Source organism: Polyergus mexicanus, unplaced genomic scaffold, assembly GCF_030449975.1.
Source record: "Polyergus mexicanus isolate NDT 795.1 unplaced genomic scaffold, iyPolMexi1.0 SCAF_27, whole genome shotgun sequence".
In the NCBI taxonomy this organism is placed as follows: Eukaryota; Metazoa; Arthropoda; class Insecta; order Hymenoptera; family Formicidae; genus Polyergus; species Polyergus mexicanus.
This window is the reverse complement of record NW_027223347.1, coordinates 1,589,947-1,611,593: the sequence shown is the minus strand read 5'-3', so window position 1 is coordinate 1,611,593 and position 21,647 is coordinate 1,589,947. Positions and strand designations below refer to the sequence as shown.

The following is a 21,647-nucleotide window of genomic DNA, read 5'->3' as shown; positions in this document are numbered from 1 at the left end:
AACACAAAGAGTGTAGACCGGTCGTCGTCTCTTTCCGGCCGTGAAATCCGGGAAGACTCCTCGGTCGGTCACCGACCTTCCTTTCGGAAACTTTGCCGAGTCTCGATATAAACGACACGACTCCGCGAAGCACCGTCTGGCACCTCATTACACGACTATTGCACGCGGTCGCCTCGCTGCAAAGGGAAAGCCGGAAACTCGCGCGAAAATGGAGAGGTGAGACGACAGATGGGATAGGCCGCGGAAAGGTTCTCCGAGTCGCGCTGCGAGAGAAAGAAACTTCCGGAACGGATGGAAAATGATTTCGCGAAGCTAAGGTAATACGCGTCGAATTGTAATTTTAAAATAACACTCATCGTGCATAAAGTCGTGAAGTTAGAGGGAAAAGGAAGAGAATGACAAAAGGAAAGTTCGCGGAATATTTTCCAGTAGAGGGACATTCTATTGTCGGCAAATTTACGAAAGTAACAGGTAGATGAGCTGAATATGGAAAGCAAACGAATTTTGCAAGCAGACACACTATATTTATAAAGCAGTATAATTTTATTTGTACTACTTAATTAAATTTTACTGATTATCCCTAATTACTTGTTTACAAAATTCTATAAAAACTTCGATTTAAAAAGTGATTTCTCTTTCTCTAATTTCGCGTTGAATTTTTTAAGTTTTTGTTCGCTTTTTTTGCCGTACAAACCTTTTACTTTTGTTACACTTTACACCACTTTATATAATAATAGAATTCCGATTTATATCTAATTTTCCTGCGAATATTTAATCGGCGATTGTAAATGAGAAAATACTCTATAAAGTTTCTAACCGACTATCGGCTTACTTTGCCAAATAATTGAAAATATTTGATTAATCAATATAATGAGAATTTCATCAACGTTTCATGAAGTTTACTTCAAGTTACCGATCCACAAAACACGATACCTTAACCCTCATTAGCGTTGCGCGCTTTAGATTATCGCGTGCTTTGCGCTCCTGGTAGTTACGGTGGGGTAACGACGCCGCATAAGGAAGAGTCACTTCGACGATGGATTTCTTCCGTCCGATAACGATGAACGGAGAGAGATAACACTCTATATATATATATATATATATATATATATATATATATATATATATATATATATATATTGTATATATTGTACATCCCCCGAAATAGAATCCCGAATAGTCGCGATATTTATGCCTCTGGGGTAACGGAGAATGTGTCTTTTATCCACCGCAATGATACGTAAAAGAGCCTGAGATCCGCGGATAAGATCACCAGGATTCATCCTCTCTACAAATCGAGTAAAGACGGGCGATCGCGTTTTAAGTCCCGATATTCCGATGTCTCCGCGCTCGGCCCAGGAAGACGAACGGCGACGTGTAAAAGGAGGGAGTGTAAGAGCGCGAGATGCGCGATATTTATGAGCCGCCGGCGAAAAATATTTCACGGATTCCCGATGAATCGGGCACGCATGCGATCCATTCACACCGACTCGCTTATCCTGCGCATGCAAGTAACGGAGAATTTCGCGAAAAGAGAATAGTCGCGCGCGCGCTTTTCAGCGAGAAGAGACTATTTCCGGAATGCGCGTCGAAGCAAGCGTTATTACATCAATCCGAGCATTTCATTACGCGCGTCACGTCGCCGTATATGGATCGACAGGATGAATAAACTGCTCTCGAGAAGCGGTATCTTACGCGATATTCCGCGCGATGCGGCTACGTACCGACAATAAAATACCCGGTCGGACGCGCCCGGAAAGCTAAAGGAAAAATATTTCTCTCGCATTACCGTTTGGTTTTTCAAGGCGAGACACGAGATAGTAAAAGACAACGCTACAATAATTATTTTACGATTCTGAAATTCATTAGACGATGAAATGAGAATTGAATAATTAATTCGAGGAGATGATAATTTTTCCACGCGGCATTTCGATAACTTTTCGCGCGATGAGCTCTTTAATCACGCGAGCAAACGCGAGTTTTCGCTACGGATGAGTAAAGCGCAAAGGGCCCGCGTGCGTTCATTCCCGACAAAAATGAGAATGAGAGAGGTAGTTACCCCCAAAATTCACTTTCGATGGATGAAAAGATGCGAGAGATACGGAACGCGACCGTAATACGTCTCGATAATCGCGCTTGTGTGAAGAGCGTTACGGAAAATTTAGGCTGGACGGATAGGTGGGGGGAGGGGAGAGGAATGTCGTCGAATATCTCTTCCAAGAACAGGAGCGAGCGAGTTTTTTGCGAGAAAAAAATCGTGCGCCAAAAAACCTTCGCGATACGAACAAGGATAAGATAACGAAGCTCGAGAGATACTTTTGCAATCTCGCGATTATTTTCTGGCGAAATTATACATATAATTGAAGAAGAATCATATATTTTAAAATAATATTAAAGTATATTGAAATACGAAACGTGTGAAAAACGCGACGCGAAGCTTCACCAATTGTAAAATTTCTCATTTAGCTGTTGGTACTCGTGGTTTCTCGCGGCCATAGTTTTAAAACTAACCAATCACCAATCAAGAATCGAATGACCGTGATTGGTCAATTTTACAACCATGAATATTATTAAACCTGACGTGTAAAATTAGTCGACTAACCGAACACATTTTTTTTTTCTCTTAAATAAGAATATTTTATTAGGAATGTTCATATGTGGTGTGTGAGCTGCTTTTCAGATATATTCCTCCTCGAATCTTACACATTCTATTCAACGATTATTCTCGTTGTATTATCGTTTCGCCATGAAAATTGATGGAGATTTTGTAATATAAGCTCTCTCTCTCTCTTTCTCTCGAGCCGCGCTTCTTTGTTTATATCTGAATGTTTACGACCAACTTTTTTGAACGCTTCTGTACCGAGACGTTCGGCGACGCGGTCCTCCCCTCTCCTCGCCTACCCGTCCAGCCTAAATTTTCCGTAATCGTGTCAGTCTCTTCACACAAGCGCGAGTCTCAAGACGAATTACGGTCGCGCTCCGTGTTTCTCGCTCTCCGTCTTTTTATCCGTCGAAAGTGAGATCCGCGTACGAACGAGTGTCGGGGGGGTCTTGTATCGAATAACAGGCGATTATCCGAGTGTAATATATTAACCCGTGTAATCGTGATTAAGGCATCTTTCGATATATATATATACTCGCAAACGACAAGATTTTTCCCACGCATCTTTTATCTATCGAAAATGAATTTCGCATCCGAACGAATATTCGAAATATCCGAATCGAGAGTAATTTGTAGTTTTGATATATCGACTTTATAATACGATACAACGATCGATGAATACATTATTTAACATATTTTTAGGCGCTGAAATAATTTACTCGCTGTCGTATATAATAATATTGCGTTGAAAATATAAGCGCGTCGCGTTCGACACGTTTCTGCTTTAATATTCTTTAATATTGTTTTCGAATGTAATCCTTTTTTCAGAGTTATATTCACAATTTCATAAATCGAGATCGCAAAAGAGCGTCGCTCGAGCTAGTTTGATTTATCTCGCGCAGGATTCTTCGCGTACGGTTTATTTCTTGGAAGAGACGCGCTCGCTCCTTTTCCTGGAACGGATATTCGACGACGCGTTCCCCCCTCCCCATCTACTACTACTCAACCTGCCTAAATTGTCCGTAACCGTTACAGTAACCGTCGTATTGCATTAGCGTGCGAGATTGAAATATTCTTTGCGTATTTCTCGCCTTTTTTTATCCATCACAAGTTTATCCCGTGTATAAAGTGGATGTCGTGAGTATCGGGAATGTCGATTAGAATCACGGAAAATCGTCTGCGTCCATTTATTAATACGCGATTATATGTTCTTTCATGTTTATAATCGGCATGGAAATAATTTTACCGCGTCATTGCATATGGCGGATTTTGGACTACGAGTGAAATAGTGATTATGAGAATAGTGATTATGCACGAGTGGACAAATTGATAGACTGTCTCGTCTCAATTTGAAGCGAAGGGAGCAACCGGAAACGGAAGGGATCTCGCGATGACCAGATGCAGAAAGAAGTGAGACATGCAAGGGCGGTGCATCGGTCGGTCAGTAGAATTTATTATTAAACATTTAAAATTGTCAATATAATTTTTAATTTATGGAAACAATAGTATTGAAAAATCGGGGGTTTTTGTTTTTTTATTAATGATTTATAGCTCATGTATAAATATTTAGAATTATAACTGACCATATTATCTTTGCCTTGATTATTTCTATTATTCGTCATTGATGATTACTGATGATTTCATAATTATAATCGTTGAGCGCATTAATTTTACTATTTTATTAGCATTCGAAATCATCATTAATACGATTACATTTTATTTAACTCTGATCACTCTGTAATCTTAACATCCTTAGCGTTATTTTTAGAGAATGAAAATTATCAAACATTTGCATTAACGAAATTAACAATATGCATGTCAATTTATTTTTTAATTTACGGAAACGATGGTATTGAAAAATCGAGTTGTTTTTGATTAATTATTTATAATCTGATAATCATATAAATATTTAGAATTAAAACTGACCATATTATTTTTGCCTTGATTATTTCTATTATTCATCATTGATGATTATTAATGATTTCATAATTATAATCGTTGAGCGCATTAATTTTACTATTTTATTAGCATTCGAAATCATCATTAATGCGATTACATTTTATTTAACTCTGATCACTCTGTAATTTTAACATATATCTTTAACGCGTCATTCTTAAAAAATGAAAATTATCCAACATGTACATTAACAAAATTAAGAATACGCAACAAATTCTAGTGTTTTTTATTTTTTGATTCGAGCTTTATATATATTTTTTTCACTATGGGGGGGGCTCTGGCTTAATGTCAAGCCAGCACCCCCCACTTTAAAATTCCTGCTAAACGGTTTGAGCAACAAAATTCGGACTACGGCAACTAATTAGCACATAATTAGCACTAAATTATTTTATGTATTTGACTTAATTTGGCGTTGGTGGGGGGGCTAACTTAATATGGGTCATTTAGCTGTTGGTACTCGTGGTTTCTCGCGGCATTTCAGAGACATTGATTAACGTTGACATGTCACCCTTAATTGGATTTCAGTAACATCCATAGTTTTAAAACTAACCAATCACCAATCAAGAATCGAATGACCGTGATTGGTCAATTTTACAACCATGAATATTATTAAACCTGACGTGTAAAGTTAGTCAACTAACTGTCGACTAACCGAACACATTTTTTTTTCTCTTAAATAAGAATATTTTATTAGGAATGTTCATATGTGGTGTGTGAGCTGCTTTTGAGATATATTCCTCCTCGAATCTTACACATTCTATTCAACGATTATTCTCGTTGTATTATCTTTTCGCCATGAAAATTGATTGAGATTTTGTAATATAAGCTCTCTCTCTCTCTTTCTCTCGAGCCGCGCTTCTTTGTTTATATCTGAATGTTTACGACCAACTTTTTTGAACGCTTCTGTACCGAGACGTTCGGCGACGCGGTCCTCCCCTCTCCTCGCCTACCCGTCCAGCCTAAATTTTCCGTAATCGTGTCAGTCTCTTCACACAAGCGCGAGTCTCAAGACGAATTACGGTCGCGCTCCGTGTTTCTCGCTCTCCGTCTTTTTATCCGTCGAAAGTGAGATCCGCGTACGAACGAGTGTCGGGGGGGTCTTGTATCGAATAACAGGCGATTATCCGAGTGTAATATATTAACCCGTGTAATCGTGATTAAGGCATCTTTCGATATATATATACTCGCAAACGACAAGATTTTTCCCACGCATCTTTTATCTATCGAAAATGAATTTCGCATCCGAACGAATATTCGAATCGAGAGTAATTTGTAGTTTTGGTATATCGACTTTATAATACGATACAACGATCGATGAATACATTATTTAACATATTTTTAGGCGCTGAAATAATTTACTCGCTGTCGTATATAATAATATTGCGTTGAAAATATAAGCGCGTCGCGTTCGACACGTTTCTGCTTTAATATTCTTTAATATTGTTTTTGAATGTAATCCTTTTTTCAGAGTTATATTCACAATTTCATAAATCGAGATCGCAAAAGAGCGTCGCTCGAGCTAGTTTGATTTATCTCGCGCAGGATTCTTCGCGTACGGTTTATTTCTTGGAAGAGACGCGCTCGCTCCTTTTCCTGGAACGACGACGCGTTCCCCCCTCCCCATCTACTACTACTCAACCTGCCTAAATTGTCCGTAACCGTTACAGTAACCGTCGTATTGCATTAGCGTGCGAGATTGAAATATTCTTTGCGTATTTCTCGCCTTTTTTTATCCATCACAAGTTTATCCCGTGTATAAAGTGGATGTCGTGAGTATCGGGAATGTCGATTAGAATCACGGAAAATCGTCTCCGTCCATTTATTAATACGCGATTATATGTTCTTTCGTGTTTATAATCGGCATGGAAATAATTTTACCGCGTCATTGCATATGGCGGATTTTGGACTACGAGTGAAATAGTGATTATGAGAATAGTGATTATGCACGAGTGGACAAATTGATAGACTGTCTCGTCTCAATTTGAAGCGAAGGGAGCAACCGGAAACGGAAGGGATCTCGCGATGACCAGATGCAGAAAGAAGTGAGACATGCAAGGGCGGTGCATCGGTCGGTCAGTAGAATTTATTATTAAACATTTAAAATTGTCAATATAATTTTTAATTTATGGAAACAATAGTATTGAAAAATCGGGGTTTTGTTTTTTTATTAATGATTTATAGCTCATGTATAAATATTTAGAATTATAACTGACCATATTATCTTTGCCTTGATTATTTCTATTATTCATCATTGATGATTATTAATGATTTCATAATTATAATCGTTGAGCGCATTAATTTTATTATTTTATTAGCATTCGAACTCGATCATTAATACGATTACATTTTATTTAACTCTGATCACTCTGTAATCTTAATATCCTTAACGCGTCATTTTTAGAGAATGAAAATTATCCAACATGTGCATTAACGAAATTAACAATATGCATGTCAATTTATTTTTTAATTTACGGAAACGATGGTATTGAAAAATCGAGTTGTTTTTGATTAATTATTTATAATCTGATAATCATATAAATATTTAGAATTAAAACTGACCATATTATGTTTGCCTTGATTATTTCTGTTATTCGTCATTAATGATTACTGATGATTTCATAATTATAATCGTTGAGCGCATTAATTTTACTATTTTATTAGCATTCGAAATCATCATTAATACGATTACATTTTATTTAACTCTGATCACTCTGTAATCTTAACATATATCTTTAACGCGTCATTCTTAAAAAAGCAAGAGGAGCAACAAATTCAGTTTCTTATATATTTCGATAATACATCGTCCACAGATTATTTTAATACCAAAAACATGCGAGCAACAAATTCTTTTAGTTAGTTTATATAATATAATAGCGCGTCGTATAGGGTCCGCGGCGACAAAGTATCGATTTTTAATACTTTAAGACGAGCAACAAATTCAGTTTCTCATATATTTCGAAAGTATATTGTCCACAGATTATTTCAGTACCAAATACATGCGAGCGATACATTTTTTTATTTACTTTTACTTCGCGCAAGTGAATGGTACGGCGCGGCGAGACTGAGTATATAGTGGTATTAATTAAATAATATAATTTTTTTTAAATATTTTTATGTTATTTTAGAGCAACAAAATAGCAACAAATTCTAGTGTATTTTATTTTTTGATTCGAGCTTTATATATATTTTTTTCACTATGGGGGGGGGGGGGGGCTGGCTTAATGTCAAGCTAGCACCTCCCACTTTGAATGTAAATTCCTGCTAAACGGTTTGAGCAACAAAATTCGGACTACGGCAACTAATTAGCACATAATTAGCACTAAATTATTTGATGTATTTGATTTAATTTGGCGTTGGTGGGGGGGCTAACTTAATATGGGTATTTTATTGGCTACCTTCGCGATCGATAATACTACCGATAAATTTGTTTCTTCTTTACTAAAGTTTGTATTGGTTAAGGAAGCTTTCGCGTTTACGTGAATCGATAAACCGTTATTTACCACGATCTCCAAGGAATAGTAGTAACCTTAGCAGTACATAACTAATTTATTAAGGTAAACGCTTTCTCCCGACGTAGGCATTCATTATTCAAAGAGTAAAACGTTGAAATACAATCGATATATCTGCGAATATTTATTTTAGAGATAATCAAGTCTCTCATGACGCACCTTTGCATCGAATTATGGTTCGCCTTCAGTAAGCATGAGCAATTGAAATAATTAGGAGGAATAATCTCGAGCGAAATAGCGTGTTGCCGTACTCGAACGCGAAAACGTGCGAGACGAACGAACTTGGACGGCCATAATTAAAACGCATGGCAGCAACGACACGCAGCTCGTTCTAATTCTACCCGCATACTTGGCGCGTTGCACGCACTTTTAACACTCGGTAAATGCGTCAATGGCGACTCGCAATCGCTAAGACTTGTTAGCGACCTGTTCTTTTTTCCATTTGCGCGAACTTTCTTATAATTTTTAGAGAGTGGATGATTTTTAATTAAAAAGTTATGCTCGAATAATGTTCGGTGACGTTACTTTGGAGTAATAAAAACGAAAATATTTTATGATTTTTATCTATCAAATTGATAATTTTAATCTAGAAAAACGATAACGAATCGCAATTAAATATATTTATGTTTGAATCGTGAAAAAATTTATAGATATTAATTATTTGATTAACATACACGCACGGGCACATATACTGCGATGTAAAAAAATCAATATAATAAAAATTAGATCTTAAATCTTGTAATAAACATGTTATATCGTTATTTCAATATCCCAGATATAATTTATCTCGATATCCCGGTGTGCAATTCGAAAAAAAAAAGAAACGATGTAAAAATCTGACAGAATACGAATGATCATCTCGTGTCTTTACAAGCACATGTTCGCCGACGTAGAGAAATAATTCATCAGTCACGGCGCGAAACAGCGTGATAAATTGAATTCGGCAGTCGAGTGCATTTAATCGGCGCGTGTCCGTCGATTGACCATCGTCGCGCAAGGGAGAAGGAAATAAGCTCCGTAAATACAGAGGTAGGCGGGGAGCCGGTATATATACGACACTTTAAATATACGCCGACAGTCGGCCACGCCGACTAATCGTAACGAGCGTGCATTGTGCAAATTGGAGGATCCTTAATGGGTGGCGCAATTAGCGATACCGACAGCATGTGACGCACGCACAGGCCGGGTTTAGTCGGGTCGCAGTCTAGCTACACATATACACACGCACGCAGAGAGATGGGTATGGTACGTGACGACCGTACGTGGCGGGGCGATTGCGGGGGTTGATGAAAAAACCAATGATCGATGTATCGAAAATGTTTGCCCGTAACGACGCGACGGACCGGTCGGAACCGATACGCTTTATGCGCCGACAGAAACGTTCCCCAATCTGTGCCATCGTCGATCGTTGCCTCCCGGTCTCGCTCGCGTGGATGCGCCGATAATTACGCGGATGTGATTCAAATAACCGAGATGATTGAAGGATATGTTCGACGCAGCGCGCCGTTACTTTTGCCGATCGGCATCGAAAAACGAGTTTCCACGAGCGCACGAGGATGTACGCACACGATCAGATCATTACGTGTCCGATCCTCTACGTTCAACCTTAAGAGGATTATTTCTATTGATCCGAAAATGAATAATGATGAATTCTCAAACGCTACGCGGTTATCCCGCCGCGAATTTATACCTATCGAAAGATCGCGTATAATACGTGATTAGTGATTAATTCTGCATCATATTACGAACGGTATTATGTTATTGTGACAATTTACTAAATCTTGATATAATGCCATTGTTCTCGTATACACTATCAGAGTGTATAAATTATTATCGTATTAATGAGAGCTTAAAATTATAATTAAATTTGGAAAGTGTTATACTTTTATATATTGTATAATTTTGTAATCAGATTAAAATTACTAGAGTTAATCTATAAATTAGTTCCGTAAAAGTGTGGCTGGTATTTATTATTTTATTATCAAGTATTCTTTATTGAGACAACGACACCCATCGCTATCTAAATCGAATAATCTCCGTATACACACTTAATCGTATTATTAATGCCAGATATTAAGGTTCTTTATCAAATGCTCACTGATATTACACGCCTCTATTCGTGCAGATTAATATAGCTGCGATCAAAATTTTATTCACAAGTTTTCGAAAATAAAAATTTCGCAATTTGAACAATTATAGTACGAGAGTAATATTTATCTCTGTCACATATTGATTTATTATCTTATATTAATATAGAGAGATTTTTAGAGCTTAAATTATAACAAAATTAACCTTATATTATTGATGTACTATTTATATTGTATTAATATAATTAAATATTTTCTATTCTCCATAGATAGCTTTTATTGTTTAAATAATCAGTATCTGTTCAACTGATGGTACTGACAGAGAAAAAATCCGTGACACATTTTTTTATTTAAGTTATAGAATTTTAAAAATTTTCATTTTATAGTCATGTGATATTTTATTTCTCTTTATATACAATAGTTTGGATTTATATATTATAAATTTGGTTTATCAGTGCCATATGCATACATATATTATATAAACATGGTAATTCAAACTACATATCCACTGGTATCGAATGGCTCACATTCCATTAATACGCAAGCATTCAGGTGGTTCCAGTACATACACATTATTAGAGAAGCATGTCGGTCTACAAGCGCAAAGCATATAGGTATATTGCGTTATTGTCAGGCATACGTAAACATGTTGTCGAATTATTAACGTTTAATTGAAGTCCCGCAAGAACAAGAAGGTTCTCTACTTGTAATTTTAGGATATCGTATAAATTAATAGATAAGAACAGAATGAAATAAAAAATACATGAAAAATTATAACTATGATAAAAACATTCATTATGATAAATACAAAGTAAATACAAATAGAAATAATGGAAATAATAAAAATTGGAATATTAAATAAAATTTTAAATAGTACAAATATAAGCTTTCGAACAGCTGCTTTTGATAAAATATTCCAACAAATTTGGGAACAAATATCTTGACTTAAACTAATTAATGATATTTTGGGGAACTGATAACTGGAAATTGCTATAATTAACAACCGAGATGACTTAATCGGATATTACCCCAAGGAAACGGCAAGAAGTTCTCTTAAGAGTTAATCTCTTTAAGATTGATTGGATGGAAAGAATTCCTTTCTCGCAGGATAAGAATAAAACGATCATGAGCATTAAGAACTCATTCAACTTTTAAATTCAACTTGTATTGAATTCTACTTATTAAGCTCTGATTTTGAAAGAAAATGCTATAAATGCTATAAATTCTTATTTCTTTATGATCGATTAGCAATATACCATATATGAATATTATAAAAACATTTATATTTATAATCGCAATAAATATGTACGTAGTATTATTCATTCATTATTCATTTATTCGTAAAGTATTTATTTTATATACAAATAACAAATACATATTTTTATAAATAAATATATAGCTGCGACCACAACATTTTTTTCTTGTACAAATACATAAATAATTACAATATATTTTATATCTGATTCGAAAATATAATGAATATTTTACATATAAAATTTTCCCCTTTTTAATCTAATTTCTAATGTTTATATTTAATTACATTAGTGAAGAGAATGATAATTGCTACGAAATGTACAAGTGCATTATGATAAAAACAAAATTCGTTTTCCCACCTTATCTCGCGGTAATTAACGTGCATCGCAGCGGTGGCTTCTTGTCGAAAAGAAAACGTAATTTTAAATAGCTCTTATAGCTGGTAAGATGCACGAGTTAAAATCTGATTACACTTCTTCTGCTTGGCGAAACTTAAAGTGATGTCGAGCTAAATTACTGCTTAGACGGTGCTTAAAGTATAGCCTATAATCTGATCGACCGTCTCTTTACGCTGAGACTAGCTTTTTAGTATAGTAAAGTGGTTTTAATTAGGCTTTATAACAAAGGAGCATAATATGTATTTTTTGCATTTTGTGATTGCAAACTAAATAACGAAATGTACTTATTTTTATCGATATCTTGATCGTGATCTGAATCTATTTGAAAAGAGTTTATTGAAATATATACATTTTTAATAACATCACAGAGTAAGAACTCCACAAGTTCACAAAATTGCGACGTGCTTTAAAGAAGACTCGTTTGACGACTAATGGAATAGCTATAGACTTGTTATTAGTATCGCCGTAAATGAAAAGGATACTTAAAAATAATGCGATTATCGTACGAATAAAAGAAAGAAGGAAACACGCACGCGAAACAATATTATAGGATACGGTACGCAAATGGAGATAAAAAGGCGATCTGGTATGCGCGAACGTTTGCATTTCCCCGCTTGAACAAAGAATTGATAATACGTCGTATTATCTCACTTTAGCACATTATATGCAAAAAGAACGGTAAATGCAAAAATCGCAAAAACGCTGACATCCGTTTCGTTTCGTATGTATCGTTTCTGCGGGCGATTTTATCCGCACGCGAATATTATTTTCAGCCGACTATAAGCCCCAGGTAATACCAGAAATTGCATTATTTAAATGCCAGAATTGCATGATTTAAGCCTTAAACCATCAAGCCCGCAACCACCAAATAATTTCCTATAAGAACGCGTTGCAATCTCTCCGACGCCGACGCGTAACGAAGTGAGAGGTAAAAATCTAATCTCTCTAATATCGCGAGCAAAATATCTTCAATCTTTTTCCCATGTGTTAGCGAGAGTTGGCGGTGAAATCTCTGTGTATTCGGGCACAACAGATTGCGGTAAATAAAAACGTTCATGCGGAAAACGCGCGGAAATGTCATAACAGTTTTTCCTTCATTCGGTAAACCGCTTACGTGATAATATGAAGAAAGTGTAATACACATTTCATCCTCCTTTTATAAATCGCACTTATCAGTTTTTAAGAAATACTCTATATATATATATATATATATATATATATATATATATATATATATATATATATATATATTATATGTGTGTGTATGTACATAGGCGCATAGGAGAGAGATCAGAAGCATTTAATACATACCATCCGCGCGTACACTCTACATATATATTGTATATGCGTTATATATTCAAAGTTTAAATTATTCGCATATTTTTCATTTATGCGCGCACTCAATAACTACGCTATTCGCGATGCAACAATCGTTACTTTACTCAACCGCATCGTTAATGCAACGCGGAAGTTACATTGGGGGAAAACATTGTACGCGCGCACAGTTCAGTAAAAAATATAATTTATCGATAAAAAACAGAACTTTTTTTTAACTTTTCTCCAAAAGTGATCAATTATTCAATATGTAACGTAGGCAATAATTTATATCCTGAGAAAAATATTTAATATAGTAATGTGCTAAAAACACCGAACTATTTGCGGCTTAATGTCACCGATAATTTTGGATTATAGTAGTTAGGTGTTTATGGAGTTACTTCAGGTAGTTTATGCTACCAACTATAATTCATAGAGGCGCACGCTTATACGTTGGATAATTCTCGGTATTATCATTTTGGCGAGTTAACTGGAAATGATTTATATTATATAGTGTCCTCCCCCCGCCCATTGCAATTAAAGAATACTTTATGAAAATTCCTCATTACATATATTTATTATCCATGTGTAATTTTAATGTTTAATTTTTTGCGAAAGAAAAATTAATTACAAGTTTCAATAAGAAAAATAAGAAATATTCTCTTCTTGATGAATGAATTTAATTACACACAATCAAATACTTACTCAGCGTGTATACATTTATATTGCCTAAACATGAAATTTTACAAATAATAACAATAGGATTAAAATATTAACTGAACACATTCGCTGCATGAGATTATTCGATAACACCCTTTTGCGGATTATCGGAGTGTTATTTTACAATCTCTGTCAACATGTGGCAAAGGATCAGTTTCAGTGGATTCGAGTGACGAAGTATATGCAGGGTCGAATATAAAAAGTTCCCAAGAGATAGAGAACCAAATTAAAAGCGTTTGCCCGTCGAACCTGCATTCGACGAAGCCTCGCTTTTCCGCTAGATACAATCTGCTAGATAATAACGTTAAAAATAATTCAACGAGTTATCTCAAGCTATTTTCTTAACTTTAGCTTTAACGTTAATACAATACTTTTGAAAGATTTCAAATAATTGATTCTTAAAGTTTTATAAAATTAGCGCAATTATATAAATTTTTGTATATGAAACATATAAATTTGAATTCTAACGAGAACGTATTTCTAACGAGATGATATTTTTGCACATTATCTTTTATCGATTGTGCCTAAAAACAAACTTAGTCATCAGAAAGGAAAACGCATTGCAATTGTATTGCTACACAATATCAAGCGTGCCTTACAATGCAATCTAAAGTGTCAGGATTTGGTGAATTGTTTTAGAGCTAGTACCAATACACAATCCGTAATTAGTGGAAAACGAACATCAGCTTTAACGGGGCCATTGTTCGTTGGTTAAAGTGACGTTGAGATGTAACAATAGCGCGCATCGTGTACGCGTCGTGCACAAAGTGCAAGCGTACAATGACTAAAAGAGGCACAATCAACGCGGTAACACAAGCACAATACGTAAGTTACAATACTAAGATTGATTCGTCAATATTCGACGCTTTATGCGCAATGGAATATGTGTGGAGAGACATTTGTCTCTCTCATATTTAATTTATAATATCAATTAAAATTTGATCGATCGTTAGTAGTTCTAAGCTAAGTTCTGAGCGGGATATTTTATTCGATTTTTTACCTTCCACTTGAATAATTAAACTGTGATTCATCATATGCGTTTTTCCGCGAGATATTTTTTGCGAAAAATTTTATCAAATCCCGATAAAAGTCTAAAATATCATTATCCCCGCGTGTGGCTCGATCGCGATTTACCGTAGCATTTCGAGATTCGCTCTCGTGACGTGGCACTTGCGGAAATGAATCAGAGCATTGGTTAAATGACGGAAATAATGGAAATGCGTAATGAATTTATTTAATCATTTAATTTAATGATATAGTTTTAAACATTTGCTAATGTGTTCAGTATCGTGTTCCAGTATCGCGTGACGGATGCTAAATTCCGTTGTTCTTTCTGTCGGCATTGAGAAGATCGATCTTTCATCAGACACAACTTCATACAATATTAATTTTTTATATGTATATAATGGAGTTGTACACATTTCCAAATCAATTAGCGCGGATGTATTTAAAAAATCTTAAATCCCTCTAAAATTTAGCATACTCTCTAAAGTCTAGATTTAAAAAATATTACATGACATCATAAATAAAAATACAGAAATTTATCATATTAATTTTAACGATATTCTAAATATAGTTTATTCTGAAGCTGATTTTACTTATAATCGTACTTGAAATAATCATACTCAAGATGGAAAATGCTGTTCAAGTTGTTATATGTGTATCTCTACAAAATATCATTAAAAAAAATTCTTCCAACTTAATCGATTCATTTATAATAACACAGGGCTTTTTCCGTTTTAAAAAGTGCAGAGAATCGATAGAGAGAGAGAGAGAGAGAGAGAGAGAGAGAGAGAGAGAGAGAGAGAGAGAGAGAGAAAGAGAGATAGTGCGTCCAGAGAATTCGCGTCAACACCAAGCAATAGATAAGATTCAATTGTCGGATGCGAGAATGGTCGGATGAGTGTTGGGGTCCACGAATTCTATATTTCCAATAAAAGCTATTGACTCTAAAACATAGTAGTAATAAATTCTTTCTTCCGTACAACCTATTATTTTACAGTCCTTTGCTTTAAAAGAACATAGAAAATAATAAAAAAGAAATAAGATAAAATAATAGAAAATTTATGTAACAACATAAATGTTTAACGCTATGGATTTGTAGAATTGCCAGTCGTAAAGTTCATTTCTAACAGGATGTAATTGTAGATTTTATGAGCTTTTTCGATATATTGACTGCGACAAAACTGTGATCAAATTTTAAAAACGTATAATCATTTTCTATACAAAAAAGAATTTTCATTTTTGTAACATGCTTCTTCAAATCTTTTTCAAACACAAATCAAGTTCATAAAATAATAATTGAAAATTAATATATACCATTAAACAATAATATTTAGATATTTTGATATGTACAATATGTCCATCAAATTGTTCGTTATACCTTGCAACAAAAATAATGACAATATGTGTTCAGTGTTCCTAATAATTAAAATGTCAGACGAAATTAAAATTCTATCTCTTTGATACAAGTATCGTTAAACTACATATATGTGTAATAAAAAAACATAAACGATATAACTTTAAACATAAACATATTCTCTTTAACAGAAATGACCAGATCAAATATTTAATTGAAAATCAGCTTATCGCTTTGTAATTGTATTCTCCATATGATAAGCCTTTTTTTTTTTTTTTTTTTTTGTATTAAATATAAAGTAATATAGATATTGTGAAATAAAATTTATTAAAAAATGTGAAAGTACAAAATACTAATTCTGGCAGATGCAATTTTTTGGGGTAACTTCTCTCTGTGTTATCGAAATTCTCGTCAAATTAAACATTTTTAGAGAATTGTATTTTAAAATAAAAATTTCTATTTTTTATACATTCTATATGATTTTTATTAACGTTTTATGGAATAAAGATATTGTTTAATTATTAGTAAAAAATTTTATTTCTGAATAATTTATATAGAGTTTAAAAAAGAGTCGTATTTCGGAAATAATACTTTTGACAGGAATTTAGATGATACGATAATACGTGGCATCGATGGAAGCTTTAATCTTTCGAAAATACACGATGCATCCTGCATCCTGCATCGTCGGGATCATGTCCGTCGCATTGTTACAAGGCGCGCGCGCGCGTGCTTTTCCCGCCAGAATTAATTAATTAATCGACCCGCCGGACCACGTCTCTCGTCGGGGAAGGCGTTCTATCCACATTTTCCCGACTTCGCCACTTTCCAGCATACCGCGGCACGTATAAATCATAGAGCGCGCACCCCGCATCGTATGTGTGTGTGTGTGTGCGTGACTCGGATATAAATCAAATCCAACGGCGAACGTTGGGGACAGAGTGCGCACTCTTCGCCGTCGTAGCGGGTGCGTATCTCCGCGATGCGGAGATCGCGTAAAGCCACGGCGGCGATAGAAATTTGCATTTTCTGCGAGAAACATATGGCATTGATAGCGAAATGTATTTTTACTTGCTGCCGCAAGAGTGTGTGTTCATACGGTCCGCGCGATAACTTATAGGGCAGTATTACGTATAGAGATGTAAATAGAAAAAAATCAACAAAATGTGTTTTGACAAAATACGATTGTTGTTTTTTGTGGAAAAAACATCAAGCCTCGTTTTCTTTCAGAATGTTTTTTCTTTACATATTTAAAATTTTTATATTTTAACATCTTTATATTGATTATATTGCAAGTTGATTTGTCATTATTTGTGATTTTTTTAGATTTGAACTAACTATAGCTATTTTAAATGTAATATGCCGCGAAAGGTTCATTAATTTATTAAAATTACTTTCAAAAACGAATAAATAAAAACTATAAAAATTTTAGTTTTTTCATTATATTAACAAAAAGATATTTAAAAAAATAATATTATATTTAAAAATAATAAAAAAAACCAAATTTGTTTTTTTACTTTCTATTAGAAAAAAAAAAACGGATTTTTTGATATCTCTAGTTACTAATTACTAAATACTAATATCTAGTTACTAATTGACAAGAAGGTGAACGCGATTCTGGACATCGTATAATTGATATACATATAGTCTGATCGCGCATCATCGACCTATTCGTCCGTAATACGAATCTGCGATACCGTATTTTTAAACGGATCAATTTACTTATTACGCGAAAGAGTTTTTCCCAATAATTCAATAATAAATAATATAAAATATTTGAAATTCTTGAAACTTGATTGAATCCTAATATTATATCTTATGTATTTCATTAAAACTAAAATTCAATTTTTGATTGTTTATATATATTTCATTTGATTATTTATATATACATATTATATATATTTCATAGAAAAGAAAAAAATTTAGAATAGCTGACGTACATATTCGAGATAGTTCTTAAATATGTATTTGAAAATATATATTGGAAACAATGTATTGAAATTATTTTATTACAAAAGCGCGCGCACACACATATAAAGTCACAGATGGTTGATGTAATTTTATTTATTCTGCCATTCACGCTTATTTCGATTTGCATCGGTTTCACATATTTATTTCAAACGTTTTATCGGCCAAAGAAGTTGTATACTGCACGCCAAATAAATAATAACGCGAAATACACCCGTCCCCCAGGGGATTAACCAATCTGCTCCCCGTTTGAAATTACAAACCTCGACTGAGTTACGGCGCAAGGAAAAAAAGCCAATACCAATATACGAATTTCCAATTCCCAAGGAAACCAAAATATCCTTGAATTTACCTCTTACATACATTTTAGTTTTTGACATTCTTTAATAGAAAGTGCAAAATACGAGCCATATAATCGTACACGAGTTACTGGGATTAACTATATACATCTATATTACACATATATACTTACTAACATAATATCTGTAATGTTTACAAAGATAAGTGTAATATATGGAAACTATACTCGGTGGCGATATAGATATTATAAATTTGAGACAGTAAAATTGAAATAAAGCTTCTTTGAAAGAAGATGATCGTTTTAAAAAAGCGACATTTTTATTACTTACTATTTTATTTTTGATTCCATCATTCCGATGATAAATTCAACAAGTTGTAAAATTTATAGGAGAGAAGGATAGATAAGTATCTCGGAGTCTCCTACAAGTGAAATTATTTAAAATTTGCAAGATAAGAGAGGAAGATGGGTGATCTCACATTATCTTCATAGTAAAGTCGATATGGTGAGCGTTATTATCGTAAATATGAATTAGAAAAATGTTGTTTGAGAAGCTTTTATTTATCATTATGATTTTGCCACGATTAAAGATAATTAACAAAGAAATTCTAGTGTTGACCATTTTAGAATTAGTTTATTCAAACTTTATCATTAGGAAATTCGCTAGCACCTAAAATACAATACATGCCTCGTGTAACAGTGGAAATTATTACCGGTAATATTCTCGAACGCTTTCACAAGTGCACAAGAAATGTACATGGCGTTAATAAACTTTAATCGCATAGATACCTATCATCTTATTCGAAATGCAGGCCAATTGTATTTCTAATACAGAGCATTATTCATATTTATTGATAAAGTAATAGAGATATATGAGATGATATATCCACGAAAGAAAAAGTTTCAGTTTTCTTTTATATAATATATAAATATACATTTAGGAATGTAATGTACATGTATAAATTACGCGAATATCTTGATAATCGATTTTTGAAATTGAAAATTAAATTACTTCCACGACATATAAGGCATAAGTATCAAATTTCTAATCTTCTCATATTTTATTCAATTTCCACGTGAAAGCACGTTTTATTCGCGAAAGAACATTTTCTAGATTTAAAAGCTGCGCACATATAATCTGAAATATAAAGCGTTTGAAAAACAACGAAATAGAGAAACAACGTAGATTTTCACTTCAACGAGGCGTCAGAAACACGCCAGCAAAGGGGAAAGTAATTAATCCCTGTCCTGCCATTTAACAGATACTCGCATCGAAAAGGTCGCAACGAAAATGAAAATCCAGCCGCCTCGGTCCTGAACGACGGCAAATTGAGTCGAAGTTTGATTATCTCTCTTTTTTTTCCGCTCGCCCACGCGACCATTCGTTTGTTTGCGAGAGACGGACTTCGATCGATTCGAAATACGGGAACCTCGCTTGACGATACTCCACGCCGACGATATTGGCGGGAAAAAAAATAAACCAGTACCAGTTGTCGCGAAAAGTCGCGTCCATTTCAGATTTAGGTTACGATAAATGCAGCCCTGACTGCGCTCTCTGCCGTGTCTGCCACTGTCGGTTGTTTCCCGGTTCAGTAGTTATCTCGACGGCAAGCCATCCCGCGTCAAGCGCTCCCGTGGAAGCTCTTTTAAAAAAACGCTCGCTCAAGGCCGAGTGCTTGGCCTACGGTAATACGGCACCGCGGATGGCTGGCCTTTAAACTCTCCCTCCCGGAACAGGAGTCACACAGAAAAATCCGTGAACCGTGTGACAGGGCCGCTTTTAACATGCGCGCGCCCGTAAGCGTGTGTCTGTCGCGTGAAACGCCCGATTTCTCTCGCGATAACATGTTTTCATCTTCATGTTTCATCAACGCCGGGCTATGCCGTAAAACGCCGTAGAGATTACCGTTTTTCTACTGCAAATTTTCATGCGACATCGTCGTGTCTGATCTCGACGACATCCGAGTGAGAGCCGCTTAAGAGAGATATCGCTCTACGTACGAATGTAATGCAAAATTGCGATTTAATGAAATTCTAATTTAATCTATAACAATTAATAACATTATAAATTAATAATCTAATTTGCTTATTATCAGGTTAAATTAATTAACCAATTAAATATTTTTATGGTGTATTATTGCGATAATGCGTTTGAGAAAATAATTACATCCCTATCGAAAACGAAAAGCAGAATATATATTCGACAATGAAATTGTCGTGTGTAGAAATAAATAAATCCAATCATAATAATTCCAAACAAATTTCTCCTTCATAGCAGCGCTTAATAGATAATTAATTCTCCATTAGTACGAATTTTGAAAAAAGATTATAATATACAGATAATTTTTAATATTTTATTTGAACTATTAAATATATTCCATTAAATTATAGTACTCTGCGTTGATACCACTGCTTATAAAAGCATTTAGAAACTATTGCAAAATATCGTTGGAAAAAATAAACGGTTACATATAATTGCCTCCAATGTTGACTATTTTTAGAGAAATATTCGAAAAAATATAGAAAAAATTCATAATTAAGAAAGAAGATTTTTCCCGATTTATTATATAAATTCTTTCACGTAATTTTAATAAAAGAGAAATAGATTCTCTAAGAATATTCTTTAAGAAATAAAGCTAGATTCTTCGTACTCGCTGGTGTACCATGCATAAACAGGAGAATGCATATTCCTGCAATAACAGTGGGCTCATATAGAGACCTCATCTCAGAGACGGACGTTACGTCGCATCATAGACCTTTACTACAACCACTCACATGCGAAACGAGTCTTTTTTCCACGACAAAGCCGAATTTCCCAGGCACAAAGGTAAAAGTTTCAAAACAGAACGGCATTCGGAGTAACATACCGAAAACACGTGGGAAAAGCGAGGCTTCGCGTTTGCGAGGAGCGTGTTTGCCGTTTCTGCATTAATGCGTCTTAACATAACGCTCCGAGTCATTCCATGACGAAATTCTCGCCCGACACACGGGTCATTATCTCCAACGTCTTATTAACTCCGCGACAACTTTATATCCGCATTACGTGCTCGCGTTGAGAAAGCGATCGTCACCGTTACCACGATTTCGCGGTTAACGAGGGAAATATATTTTCGACGAGCGTTAGGAGGTTTGAAATTTATCGTCACGACGGAGAGACGAAGTACTCTGCGTTGATACCACTGCTT

At 34.7% G+C, this 21,647-nt stretch overlaps 1 protein-coding gene across 11 annotated transcripts in view; it reads left to right on the top strand.

Annotated features, from left to right (window-relative positions):
* LOC138943577 (protein artichoke) overlaps positions 1–21,647 on the top strand; it is a 245,677-nt gene that overhangs the window by 205,107 nt on the left and 18,923 nt on the right. The window contains exon 1 of one of the 11 annotated variants that reach the window (XR_011448498.1): positions 6,011–6,630. The exons of the other annotated variants lie outside the window; for them this stretch is intronic. The gene's annotated coding sequence lies outside the window, so the exon portion shown is untranslated. Of the gene's footprint in view, positions 1–6,010; positions 6,631–21,647 lie in introns of those variants that run through there. 11 annotated transcript variants of the gene reach the window in all.